This window comes from Mustela erminea, chromosome 19, assembly GCF_009829155.1.
Source record: "Mustela erminea isolate mMusErm1 chromosome 19, mMusErm1.Pri, whole genome shotgun sequence".
Classification (NCBI taxonomy): domain Eukaryota; kingdom Metazoa; phylum Chordata; class Mammalia; order Carnivora; family Mustelidae; genus Mustela; species Mustela erminea.
Window position 1 is genome coordinate 57,351,552 of NC_045632.1, and position 14,183 is coordinate 57,365,734.

Consider the following 14,183-nt stretch of genomic DNA (forward strand, 5'->3'; position numbering starts at 1 on the left):
GGATGGTTGGAAGGACGGATGGACAGATGGACGAATGGATGGGTGGATGGCTGATGGATGGATGGTTGGAAGGACAGATGGACGGGTGGATGGGTGGATGGATGATGGATGGATGGTTGGAAGGACAGATGGACGGGGGGATGGATGGACGGACAGATGGAAGGATGAGTGGATGGATGGACAGACAGATGGTTGGATGGTTGGAAGGACAGGTGATGGATGGACAGGTGGATGGGTGGACAGCTGGGTGGATGGTTGAAAGAAGAGATGGACAGATGGATGGTTGGGAGAACAGATGGATGGATGGATGGACAGATGGATGGATGAATTATGGACAGAAGGGTGGTTGGAAGGACAGGTAATGGATGGACAGATGGCTGGATGGACGGCTGGGCGGATGGTAGATAGATGGTTGGAAGGACAGATGGATGGACAGATGGACACAGATAGATGATGGATAGATGGTTGAAGGACAGATGGATGACGGATGGGTGGGTGGAAGGACAGATGGATGATGGATGGAGAGATGGACGGATAGATGAATGGTTGGAAGGATAATTGGATGGATGGTTGGAAGGGTGAATGAACAACAAGAAAATATTCCCTTGGCCTGAGGCATGTGTAGTCACTGGAAGTGTACTGGATTAACCCTGCTTGGCCCACTTCTGGTGACTCAAAGACCCTCGTCTTTTAGTGAGAAGTGCTTAAAGTAGAGGTTGGGGTTGGGCAGGGCAGGACATAGGCTGTGTCCCACACATCTTGATTTGAATCCTGCCTGGACCCTCAGTCTGCTCACCTGGGAAATGGAGCCAGGAGGCGGTCTACGCCATCTCCTCCGTGCCTGCGAGCCAGGACCTCACAGGAAGAATGGGTGCAGCCATGCTGGTTCTGTGCCCCTACCTTGCACACCCACAGCCCTGAGCCCACATTCACACACAAGACACACGAAGACCCATGGACACACATACCCCTGACATGCCGCCTAACTTCCGAAGGCACACAAGGGAGCGGTAGACACCTGTGGGCACCCCCTCCCTGCAACATATGCCTGCAAACAGAACACACAGAGCCATACATGTGGAGACACAGCCACAGACACACACACCTTCCCACAGTGTGCAACTCCGGCCCAGAATGTGCATCTGGGGCTCCTTCAGAGAAAGTCCCTTAGTGCCCGACGCCCACGATCACATTCTCACACAGGTGTGTGCACAGCTCATGTGCTGGTACGTGACCCAGAGCACAAAGGACTCCCCAGATGGACCGGCAGTGCTTGGTCAGGAAAGGGCCAGATTACTGCCCAGAACTGTCTGTCCTGGAAGCTGGGACGTGGGGACACAGAGACCCTTATTTATCCCTGTGGGGCTCTGGTAGCGATGGGCCGACAGGGGGCAGCTTGTTACATATAACTAGTGTGAATCTGCTGATGAGGGACAACCTGTCCCTCCTTGCCCAGAACCTTCCCATGGCTCTCATGTCACTGTGGCAAAGCCAGGGTCCTGACTAGCTTCTAGGCCTAGTGTGATTGTCCCACATCCTCAACCCGATTGTCTCCCTGTTCTCATCTCCTCCTATTCTCTGCCTTGCTGTGCTGCCAGCCACGGTGGCCTCCTTCCTGTTCCTCAGACATGCCACAGGGCCTTTGCACTTGCTGCGTCTGCTGCCCTGCACACCCTTCCCACTCACATTCGTGATCCCTAGCCTCCCTTCCTTTTACAGCACAGCCTTGGCAAGACCTCCTCCCTCATTTGGGCTCTCTGTCGACCCTACCTCCTCTGTGTTTCTCTAGAGCTCTGCATCGTAGCAGACATGTGCACAGATATATGTATTTACTTATCATCTGTCTCCCCACTGGACTGTCAGCCCCGCCAGGGCAGGGGCCCGGTATGGGCTGTGGGGTGAGTGAATGTTGGCGGATCTCATTTACTGTTCTGTCTTCTCCACGACTAGATCAGGGGCTCAGCCTGAGCCCAGCTCTGTGGCGGCTGTGCGGCGGGATCCTGACAACATCGAGCACTTTCTAAGTGTTCACGAGGTACTGGTCTAAGAGCTGTACGTGTTCACTGGCTGAATCTTTAGAGCCTGGTAGAGCAGGAGGCCTGTTTTGCAGATGAGAAGACAAGTAGCACAGACATACAGTGAAGGATAAAATCTAGCCCCTTGTGGTCCTTCGTGGCAGGAAGACCATGCAGATGCCAGTACAGGTCTCAACACAGGCAGTGGCTCCTGTGCGGCCGTCATCCCAGTTCAGATGAGGGGAGAAGCCCACATAGAGGGCTGTGGAACTGGGAAATCAGCAGCCAGAGGAGAAAGACACACACATATGTACACACACAACAGCAAGGACACACACACATTCCCCAGTCAGCAAGTTGACCAAGGCCACCCAGGATGCAGGCTGCCCCCTGAAGGTTTCTACCTGGGCCACCCAGTAATGTGCAGCAGCAGAGCTGGAACTGGAATGCTCTGGTCCAGCAATCAGGTGTCACGCCTCAGTCTAGGACAGATGAGACACAGAGAGGCCAAGCAACCTGCCTGAGGTCACCCAGCTTGGCAAGACCAAGCTCAGTGGACTCCCAGAGGGACTTGGGCGGGAGGGCGGCTGAGGCAGCCTGTGGCCCTGGTGATTTGATGACAGAGTCTACCGTCGTAGACTTCTGCTATCCCCGGAAGGCCAGCCAGGAAGGAGGTGGGTGAGCATGGCCGGTGAGCGTGGTCCACACAGTGGATCTCAGCCTGGGCTCTGGGCAGCAGTCCTCTGGGGAGCTTTCCAGAATGCAGGACACCCGGCTGCTGCCTCTCCCTGAAGATTCTGGTGTGATCGGCCCAGGGTGCACTCGGGGCCTGGAGGTGCGGTGGCGCGGGGCCTTCCTCTGAAGGGTACGTTTGAGGAATCTGGATGAGGGCACCTGCGGGACCACCCCAGGGCGAGATCCAGAACAGCGGCTCTCAAACTTGAGCACCCATCAGATCGCCCCTGGGGTGGCCTTCAGGCACGGACCGCTGTCTGTAACTCAGCCGGGCAGCCGTAGGGCCCGTTTCCCACAAGTTACCAGGGGTTGCCACCGCCACTGCCTCGAGGTCCCCCCTTGAGGTCCACTGACTGACGCAACAAAACATGCCCAGAAGCCCCGAGGGCATTGGCATGAGGATTTTTAAAAGGCCCCAAAGAGATTCCCCTGTGCAGCTGAGGCTGAAACCCACCGCCCGCACCAAGGGACGGATTCCCGATTGCCAGTGCGTGTTCAAACCCGTGAGCTTCGCTCAGAAATGCAGGGACCCCCGGGGGCCGTAATGCGCTGAGCGGAACAGGGCAGCCAAGTGATGCAGGCACAGGAACCACCTGGGGCGGACGTGGAGGGGACAGGGGCAAGATGCAGCACTGGCCCGCACCCCCCCGACCCCGCCCGCGGCTGACTGTGGCTGCAGGGTGGCGTATGGCAAAATCGTGGTGTTTTTTCAAGAGAAGCCAGAAGTCCAGATTTTTCTGTCAAATCTGATTTTTAAATGTTTGGCAACTAACGTGAATATACAATTTGTAATGTTACCACGGGGCAAAGCACACACGAAACCCCAGCCGCGTTTGCAGGCCGGTTTGCAGAGCCTGCTTCTCGGATCCAAGCACCTGCTGGACCCCGATCTGGTCCTTTGGGGAATTGGAACTGGAAATTGGCCTCCGGGGACAGGTGTGGCGGGCTTCCTCCTGGCATCCCCCCTGACACCTGGCCCCGACCAGAACCACGAGCAGCCCAGGCCACGAGCAGGTCGCCTGGCACCCTACGCGCCCAGATCCCGGAGGGTGTCGAGAGCCCCCCAGCCCCCCAGCCGCCCACGGCACCCTCTCCTGACAGCTTTATCAAGCCTGCAGCCTTCCCAGTCCCATTGTTCCTGACATTCTGTTTCCGGTAAGTGATTAATTGCAATTAGCGAACGGTTTTGAAAACCCTGGAAGACCACTCAGCAGAAAACTCATGAAGATTAATGAGTGGCGGGGCTCGTCAGGAGGGGCACCGCAGACCACACGGCCACAGTGGAAGCCGGTGGAGTCGCTGTCGCCTGGGGCAGGTGCTGGGAAGCGAATTGGAGGTGCCACCCCCCCTCCACGCCCCCTACTTGCCCCGCAACCCTCCCTCCCCCCATAAAACTACCACTAGATGATTTCTCATCAAAATGCATGAATTACCCACTAATAGGCTATTAATAAAGCCCTTAGAGTGTCATAAGATTAGGTTCTAAGCACGCAGAATGGATTGCAGGTGCTTCCAGAACCGTCTGCCATTGGCCGGCACGGGCGTGCCCAGATAGGGGAGGCAGGGAGCGGGGTCGGGGGATGGCCGACGCACAGCCCTACCCGTCCCCCAACGCCGGAAGTCAGGTCCTGAGTGCAGTGCAGCCTCTCCTGTGCAGGGATTCCCTGCAGCGCTCACCTCCCAGGCAGGCGGAGACCAGGTGGGAGGCAGGCAGCAACCCCTAACGGCGCCCGTCTGCCCAGGGCCCCCCACACCCACGGCTCAGAGCCCAGCAGCTCCACGCCGCTCTCAGGTGTGTGCGACCCCTTTCAGGCCACGTGTGACCCGCCGTGTAATCATCGTCCACAACGTGATCTTTGTCGTGGATCTTGTTGGACCACAGTGGGCACCCCTGGGGCCGTGTGGCCCGCCACCTTTGGTATTACACCTTTTTGTGGAGGTCCCTGGCCCCGCGGGCCCTTCTCTGTCTGTTTCTAATGATCAGGGCTATTCATCAAGGGACGCGTCCGTGGCCGGAGTTCTGAAGGCCTGCTATAGAGGGAAACTGAGGTTGGGACCTGTTAAGCAGCATGCCCCGGACACACGGTACGGAAGCAGGGTCTGTCTGAAGTGCAGACTGAGCCTGGAGTTTCAGAGCAGTCCCTCCCCGCATGGAAGGGTGTCTTTTTTTTTTTTAAGCTGGCTCCATGCCCATCATGGGGTTCGAACTCATGACCCTGAGATTGAGAGTCACGTGCTGACTGGCTGAGCCAGCCAGACGCCCCTGAAGGTCCTCCTGGTTGACCTTGTGCTTTTTCAGGCCTGCTTCGGGACCCAGGCAGTGATCAATTCCTCCCCTCCCGGGACTCTTCTGGGAGAATTGAAGGGGGCTGGAGCTTCTGGGGGCCTCAGAGCCCAGGGAGACTCAGGCCCCGCCTGCCCGATTCTGGTACTGGCCGTGCGCTACAAAGATGTGAGCAAGCGGTCTGCCCTGCGTGGTTAAGTACATGCCCAGGCTTCGGTTCTGGGTGCCATTTTGGTTTTCATTTCGTCTGCACAAACTCGAATGAGGCAGCTCGTACACATTGCGAGGGACAAAGAAAACAAGACTGTCGGGGGTTAAGTTACTTGGGTCAGGAACTATGATCTGATTGAGCTCAGGTGGGCCTGACCTCAGTCCTGGGGTCCCTTTTTTGTTCCTACCCCCGAGTCAGTGCCTTGCCCTCTGCCAGGCTTAGAGAAGTGAAGTGTATGCCGTTGAGTATGATAAGCTCTGGGGCTCTTCTGCTTGGCATGATTTCTGTCTCTCTGACCAGATGCAGGTTTGGGTAGGTGGGCGAGTGATGATTGGATGGATGTTGGATGGGTGGGTGGAGAGACAGATGGGGGCATAGATGAACAGATGCACGGATGGACGGACGGACGGAGGGATGGCTATTGAGTGGATGGATGATGATGATGGATGGATATTGGGTGGATGGGACTTGCATGGAACTGGGTGGGTGGATGGATGGACAGACAGATGGGGGATGGATGGATGGATGGATGGATATTGGTGGATAGATGGATGATGGATGGATGGATGGATGGATGGACAGGCAGTTGGATGGACAGATGGACGACAAGTGGATGGGTGGGGGGATGGACGGACGGTCGGACACTGAGTGGATGGATGGCTGCATGGACGGATCAGTGGGTACCGGGCGGATCTTGGGTGATGCACGGACGGATGCGGAGACGGATGATGGATGAATGTTGGTTAGGTGACTAGGGGTCGCCTGGGTGGCCCAGTGGGTTAAGCATCTGCTTTAGGCTCAGGTCATGATCCCGTTAGGTGACTAAATGGAAGGAAAGAAACCTCTGGTTCTATTTGGGAGAGGAAGAGCCCTAATTCTGCTGCATCTCCCTGATGAGAAGCGATGAGGCCCAGAGCTAGGACGTGAGCCTGGTGTGGGGGCTGTGCTGGCTGCCCTCTGCCCCTGGGCCCATGGAGTCACGGCACTTCCCTGCTTACCACCCCCCACCCCCACAGCAAGAAGCTTCACGGGCGTGTGACCTGTCCAGTCACCTGACGCCCCACGCTTTGTGTCCATACCCTGGTGTTTGTCATCCTGACATTCAGTCCTCTTTGAACAGGGGCCCTGCCTTTTCATTCTGCACTAGGGCCCCACAAATGACATGGCTGCTGCTGACTCACAGCGCCTGTGCCTTGTCCAGGTCGGGCAGGGGGTCCCCAGTTGGCTGGGAGGCTTGGGATGGTGGGGATCTTGGGCCACGTCCACAGGTGGGGGGTGCGCTCTCCCCAGCAGCCTCCAGGGGTGGATCTGCTCTGGGGCCTCCCTCTGGTCATCCCTGGAGATCCAGCTCCCGCCCCGCACCCCCCCCCACCCCGAGCTGCACTGGAAGGTCCTTGGAGCGCTTGTGCGTGCCTGGTGTGTGCCCTAGATCTGTCAAAACCCCACAGCAGGCACTTGCTTGGCACACAGGAAGTCTGAGATTGGGCACTGGGGGGAGGGGCTGGGGCTAAGGAGGGGGTGAGGCCTGCTTGCTTTCCCACGGCCCCAACCCCGTGTCTCCCGCTGCAGGAGGTCTTGGGGGCAATCTGGGCGTGATGGCATAGCTCAGGGAGAGGAGAGACACAGACTGTGTAGCATGGTCTGATAATGGGGGAACCCTAAAATTTCCCTCCTGCATGTCCCCTCGGCTCTGTGTCTTCCTGTGGGCCTCCAGGTTTCTTCTTCTGAGCAATGGGGCCATGCATCAGGTCAGCCTCCTCACTGTCAAGTGCATGCTGTGGGGCCCGGTTCCCGCACACAGGAAGCAGAGGGCAGCGGGGTCACGGATGGGTGTGTGCTCAGCCATCAGCCAGTGGGACCAAGCCACGTTCTACCCTCAGGTTGTGGGCTCCCAGGCCCAAGGCCTTGGTGTCCCCTGGCTGCCCCCAAAAGAGGCAGTGTCTGGGGCTCCGGGTCCCTGAATCTCAAAGATGTGTTTTGGGAATGTATTGAGGCTCTGTTGGCTCCCCCAGCCTCTGCAGCCTTGCCAGGAGGGGCAGGGAGCCTGGGTCAGGGTTAGCTCTGGGTTGGTGGGGGCTGTTGGATTGGCCATGTCCTTTCTACCCTCAAACTCCCCTCCCCTCCCTGCTCTGACCTTCAGAAAGCAGCCCTTGACGGTATCAGCCTAGATCGGTTCTGTAGGGTTTCCCTCATCCCGACTTTGCAGGTAGGGAGGCTACCCAGAGAGCTCAAGACACTTTCCCCAGGCCACACAGCTGATAAACTGGCTCAACCTGATGCCCGCCTCAAGTTCTGACGGGTGCGTCAGCTCCTCAGCTCTGTCATTGACACTCCAGTGCGATTGGGTCAGCCGGGCCTCTCCCTGCGGCGTTCCCAGCTCCTGCCGGCTGTAGAGGGCAGCGTCCAAGCCGGCGCTGGCGGGAGGGGTCACGGTCCGCATCACTGGGGCCATTCGTCGTCTAGGGGCAGCCGCTGGGCCTCACGCAGGAGCCCCGGGAGAGTCCCAGCCCCCTCTCGGACAGGGGCGAGACGAGACTGCACCCACAGGGTTAAGGCGCAGGCCCGGGCCGCGGGGCGGGAAGGCTCTGACCTCCCGGGCGTCCCGGGCAGCCAGCTCCAGCTCCAGCTCCCAGCCCCAGCCGGGCCAGCTGGGCGCGGCCCAAGCCCCGGAGGGCTCGTGGGCGCCGGCCTCCCCGCCCCGGGGCGGGACGGCGGCCTGGAGGGAGCCCCGCTGGCCGAGCGCCCCGGTTCCCGGGCTGGGACCCCACGCCGCGCCCTTCCCGGGTCGGAGCCCCCGCCCCCGCCCTCCGCGGCGGGCGGCCCGGGCCGGTGGGGCCGGGTTGGCGGCCCCGGAGCCCATCAATAGGGGACATCTGCTTTAAGACTTGGGGACGGGGAAGGTGAGTTAACGCCGGGGTCGGCGCCGCAGTGGCAGCGCCTCCCCTCCCCCCCTCCTCTCCTCCCCGGCGACTTTTGGCCTCGGAGCAGATGGCGGGGGCGGGGGGCCGCGGGCGCAGACGGCCGGCCCTCACGTGTTACCACACCCACGAAATCCCAGGGGGAGGGGAGCGAGGAAGCCGCCGCCTCCCCTCCCCCTCCCCGGCCATCTTGATCTTCCTCCCGGCGGACGCCTCCGCCGGGCTCCCGGAGGAGGCGCCTGGGGTCACAGAGGCCCCCTGCACGCCCTCCAAACAATCCCCCGCCCCCAGAGGAAGTGGGGGAGGGGCAGCGAGCGCAGAGGAGACCTTTTTACATGTAAATACGAGAACTGGCCTCCTGGAAAGGCTTTTTCCCCTCGTTTTTTATTTCGAGAAAGCCTGATGTTCCCAAGACCGAGGCTCCTGGCTGGACCAGGAGGCTGCCGTATGGTGCCGGAGGGAGAAGTGAGGAAATAATGCATCCAGGGAGCCGGCACCCACGCCGCCCCCGGGAGGGGGGAGCTCGTGTGTTTGCACAACCGGGTAGGCTCCACCCAGGAAGGCGGCCGGAAGAGGGCAGCCCCTGAGTCTGGCGGGAATCCTGGGGCAGCTGCGAACTGCCTGTCCCTCGGGACTGCTCGCTGCCCCCTCCCTGCCCCCTCCGGGCCTCGGTTTTCCCACCTGTGAAGTCCGTGCGCTCTCGGCGCGCCTTCCTTCTGGCTTGGGGGGGTCGGGGGACACTCACAGAGTTGGGCGGGGTGAAGCTGAAGCTGGGTGCCTGCCCGAGAGCCAGCAGGATGTGTGTCTAGTGGCTGGACTGTCTCTGGGTTGGAATCCTCTCCCAGCCCGTTAGCTGTGTGGTCTCGTGCAAGTCTCTGGACCTCCCCGACCCCTCCTGGTAGGATTGTGTGGGTCGGAGTCAGTCGTGGTGTAAAACTGCAGTGAGCACGCAATAAATAATCACTCTACTTTCCTATTACCACCCAGTGTCTGCTTCCCCAAAAGTTGTCCCAGGCTTGCGGGAGGGAGGTCTTTCTGCCGCACCTCGGCCATCAGACTGGGCCTGCGCTTGCACTCTGTAATCCCTACAAGGCGTCTAACACCTAGTGGGCACTCTTGCGGAATTTGTGAATGAGTGAGGAAGCAATGAATGCATGAATCGAGACACCTGACGGGGCGGGGGTGGGGGGGCTTTGAGCCAGCCTGAGGGACCCCGCGGGGCCTCATGTTTGGGTTCTTTCTGGACCCTCGCTCCTCTCGCGCAAAGTGGTGAGGGGTGGTCTCCTGCTGTGGCAGAGCAAAAAGGAAGGACTTGTGCCCTTGCCTGGTCCTGTGGGAAGCCCCAGGGCCTGCCCCCCACAACTGAGGGGATAAGGAATCGCAGGTGATCTGGGAGGGGTACAGGGCGGGGGGGGGGGCGGGGAGGACCGAGGACTGTCCTGTTCCAGGCACTGCCTCATGTCACGTTCATGGGACGCGAGGAGGTGGGTGCTAGCATCCCCTTCTATGGATGGGTAAACTGAGGCCCCAAGAAGCCACGTCACTTCCCAAGCCTCACAGCTCAGAAGCGAGACGTGCAAATGGGACACTGAGCATTTCCATAGCCTCCCCGCCCCTCCCGCCTCTGCAGCCTCTGCTGTTGAATGGTGACCCGTGTACGCTTGGTGCCAAAGACTCAGAGGGCTGAGGTCACTCAGCCACACGCCAGTCCGTGGGCATGGATGTTGTTGTGCAGAGATGAAGACCAGGAATTGGCTGGTGCGGGCGGCGGTGGCTTGGGGCCATCTGGTGTGGTCTCCTGCCTGCCTTCCACGCGGGCCACCTGGACACATGGCGGCCTGTTCCCCTGACCCAGGCCCTCCCCATGCAGTGGGGCCAGTCGAGATCCCTCTGAAGCCCAGACAACATTGTACCTTGCCGACCTCCTAGCTGGCCCCTGGAGGCCCCTGGCCTCCGCCGTCAGGGGTCACGGGCAGCCACTCCGTTCTGCGGGCCCCAGGGGCCGCGCCTCCCCGCCTCGGCTCTCTCACCCTGTCCTGACCTGGACGGTGATTTATGTGGTGGCTGCAAAAGGGCCATGTGAGGTGGGGCCTGAGGACAGGGGTCAGGACAGCCTGGAGGCACCAAGGCTGTGGGTGGAGGCCTGCCCTGGGGACCACCACCACCCCCCCCCCCCCCCCGGCACCAGGAGGCCTAGACTCCCGCCATCTGGCCTCTCTCAGTGCCCCTCACCCCCGGCTCAAATGGCCCAGTGGCAGGAGGGGAAAGACAGATGGGTGGTGGGGCCTGGAGAGGTGGAGGGGGGGGACTCGCCAGGGGGAGCAGCATCCCCCCAACCAGTACACACACACAGGACACACGCACCCCATGCGCCAGGCTGAGGCACTTGGTAATTCTGGGTCTGTGTCGGGGTGGCGGGGCTTCTGATGAGCCTTTGGGTCCACAAGATGCCCGCTGCTCTGCACACCAACACAGACATGCGTGGGCACACACGCGTGGGTGCACAGCCATGCACACGTAAGCTCTCTGCAGAGGCTCAGACCCACATTTGTATGTGCACACTCACGCGTGTGCACAGGTAGACCCACAGACCACACACACATGACACACATGTGCTCACGCCAGATGGCACTGGCCCTCGGGGCTCCCCAGCCTGTGGGAAGTAGATCACCCCCTCTCTGGACTTCAGAGCTAATTCCCCCCACCCCCTCTCCCACCTGCCACCCCGTAACCCTTTCTCCTCCCAGCCACAGAGGTTTACTTATTTAGAACATCAGTGAGCCTATTTCACTCAGACAAAACCAGCTAGCTCCCCATGCAGGTTGAAATAAAATCCCAGCTCCTTAGGCCACTTCTAAATGCCTCCTGTACTCTGAACGCTCTGTCCATGCCCCACACTGCCCCCAAGGGGGAACCTCTGCTGCAACCCCACTGACTGCCTTCCCCCGCCCCCAAACGCTAGATCTTGTTTCTGCCGCAGGGCCTTTGCACTTGCTCTTCTACTAGCCTGGTACTCTGTTCTGCCTGATAACTGGCAGGGCTTGGTACCGCCCTTGTTTTAAGGCCTCAGTTCAAATATAACCTCCCCCCAGAGGCCTTTGCTAACCACCCTCCTAAAACACCCCTTCCAGCTTTCGTTTCCCCTAGAGTCTTTGGTTGCCAAAATGGTATTCCTTGATGGTCTGCTTGTTCACCGTCCTGGCTTCCCCGTTCTCAGCATCAATGCTGTATGGGCCGAACTTTTATGATATTTCCTGGGGTTTCCCCAGCACCTGGCAGAGGGCAGGTGTTTTGTAGCTGGTCAGTAGGCGTTTGTTGCATGGAATGCATGACGGACATTGTGATGGACTCATTAGTCAGTTCAGAGTGGCTTGTGAGTCAGGAAGCAGGAAGCTGAACCCAACTGCAGAGGTAAACAGAGGCTGGTGGTGTGCAGCCTCTGGTGCCAAGGATTCGTCTAGGATTTCCTAGTCAGGAGAGGGGTGTGACATATCTGTTCCCCAGATTTCATACCTGCCTTGAACCCAGAGGGCACCCCAGGGAGGGGGGTCCCCGTCTGGAGGCCTGTCCGGTAGGGTGTGGACCCTGCAGTGCTCTGCCCCCACTTTGGGCAGTGGCCACCCTGACAGTCCCCCGCCGGAGTATCCCCATGCTGCTGTAACATGTTATCACAAACGTGCTGCTTAACATAAGAAATCTCCTCTGTGTCGTCATTGGGCTCTGGAGGCCTGAAGTCACAAAACCACGGGGTCGGCAGGGTTGGTTTCTTCTCAGCATCTAGGGAGGGTCCTTCTGTGTCCCAGCTTCTGGTGGCTCCGGGTGTCCCCCGGTTTGTGGCGGCACCATACTTCTGCCTTTGTTCTCACGAGGCCTCTCCCGGCGGGTGTCTATGTCTTTCTGTCCTCTCCTGTCCTGAGGGTACCAGTCATTGGATCAGGGCTCATCCTAAAACCAGGGTGATCGCATCTCGACACTCCTGAACGGATACATGTGTAAAGACCCTGTTTCTAAGCAAAGTCCCGTTCTGGGCTTCCATGTGGATGGAACTGGGGGGGACACTCTTCAGTCCTGTGTACCCCCATTCTCTTCTCAGTGTGCTGCTGCCTACCACAGGCTGGGGGGCGGCCCTCAGGGTGGCCACCCTGCCCACTGAGAAGATGGGACGTCTGTTTTGGGGGTGGGGGGGAGAAGGTGCAGCTTCCGTCGCTGGGGACCAAGGCCAGGTCACCTTGAACTCTGAGGGGACCAAGTGGCTTGATATTGCCTGTTCCCCTCCACCCTGGGAAGGTTGCAGGGGGTGGGTAGCCGTGGCCGGGGGCACTTGATTCCCAGTTCCAGTCCTGATTCCAGCTGTGTGACCTGGGACCAGTGTCCTCACCTCTCTCTGCTGCTTCCTTGTCTGTGAAATAAAGATCGCCACTCCTTCCTTCCTCCTGGTCTTGTGGGAGGACTGACCAAGGAAATATTAGGTAAAGTACTTAGATCTGCATCTGGCCCCAGGGAACCTTTCTTGTGTGCTACGCATTATTATGGGCAGAAACTTAAGTGTAATGACAAAGAGAAAAACCTAGAAGCGAAGGCACTGAGCGATGAGGTTGGGGTTTGTAGTCTAAGCCGGCACAAGGGAGTTGGACCAGGCTACCCTCGAGGCCCCACAGCTTTCCTCACCACAGGAGAGGCTGGGGCAGGGGTAGCCCTTGTGTCTGGAAGACTGAGAGCCAGTGGGAAAGGGAAAGTGTCATGCTGGGTGACCTTGCCCTGGGTTCCCCTACCTCTCTGAGCTTTGGTTTCCTCTCCTGCTGAGGAGGTGATCATGGCTGGCATACAATGTAGCAACCAGAAATAAACCCTTAGGAGGCTCAGAGCTCCTCCCCCGAAAAGGGACAGGCAGGGTCTGGGGGACTGGGAGGGGTTCTCTAGGCAAGGGGAGGGGCATACGTCCACGGAGCTGAAAAGGACTTGGTCTGGGATTGCCTGAGCCCTGGAGGGGAGACCAGAGAAACATCTGGAAGGTGCTCGCTGCCTTTTTCAGATCAGCAGCCCCTCGGCCAGCTGGATCCCTTAGGCCCATGATGCAGAAGGCTATTCGTTTTTACAGCTGCTGGGTTTGGCTTATTTGGAGAGCAAACACCCGGAACAGCCAGCAAACCTGGGCTGGAGGAGTCCGGGGATGTTCTGGCGGGGGTTCTCTAACCCAAAGGGCAAAGGTCATGGCTCACAGGGCCCCGGTCCCCCATGTCTCCTGGACGTCTGCAGGCTGGTGGGTTGGGGTTGGGGAGCTAATCCTCCAACCCGTGCACACACGCATGTGCACAGACGTGTACGCACATGCAGACAGGTGTGCACAGGCACGTGCACACGCAGAGACGTGTGTGCGTTCACACATGCACACACGCTACAGCTAGGGCTCTGTGTTGATGGAAGAGCTGCCTTCTCTGGACGTCCCTGTGTGGCAGCTGGGAGGGAGGGAAGGGGACCTGGCACCAGGCCTGAGCTCCTGTCCAGCCAGGTGGGGGAGGCCTCCCCCGTCCCGCCCCCACCCCAGCCTCCACAGTTCTGGTGTAGGAATGGAGGCTCAGATGGATTCAAGGCTACCCCCCCACACCCAGGTCCCACCTGTGCCCCTCCTGTCTGCTTTCTTTCTAGAACCTCCGCTCAGAAGGCCCGGCCATTGGTCAGTATGGTGAGGTCGGGACAGCTTGTGATTCCGCGGGCTCCCCCCAACTACGTGCGTGCCCCGGGGGGCTGCTCGCTGGGTGGCTTTACTGCATACCCGGCCCTCGATCTGCCCAGGCTTCCTCTCCCCTCCATCCCCATCGCCGGTGGTGCCCACAGGGCCCCCGCCTTATTCTGAGCTGCCTAGCACCAGGCACGGGGTGCCGAGTGTTCACCCATGGTCCTCGGCCACCCCTTCTGCTCCCCGCGGGGGCTCCTTGCTGCTTTCTCTTCTCTTCGGGGAGCACCTGCCTCCTCCACATTGTTAGGGGGTCCACACCAGGCAGGGCCAGCCTGGCTGCTAG

General features: G+C 59.6%; 1 protein-coding gene across 5 annotated transcripts in view; it reads left to right on the top strand.

Annotated features, from left to right (window-relative positions):
- GSE1 (Gse1 coiled-coil protein) overlaps nucleotides 1-14,183 on the top strand; it is a 386,663-nt gene that overhangs the window by 188,176 nt on the left and 184,304 nt on the right. The window lies entirely within an intron of this gene.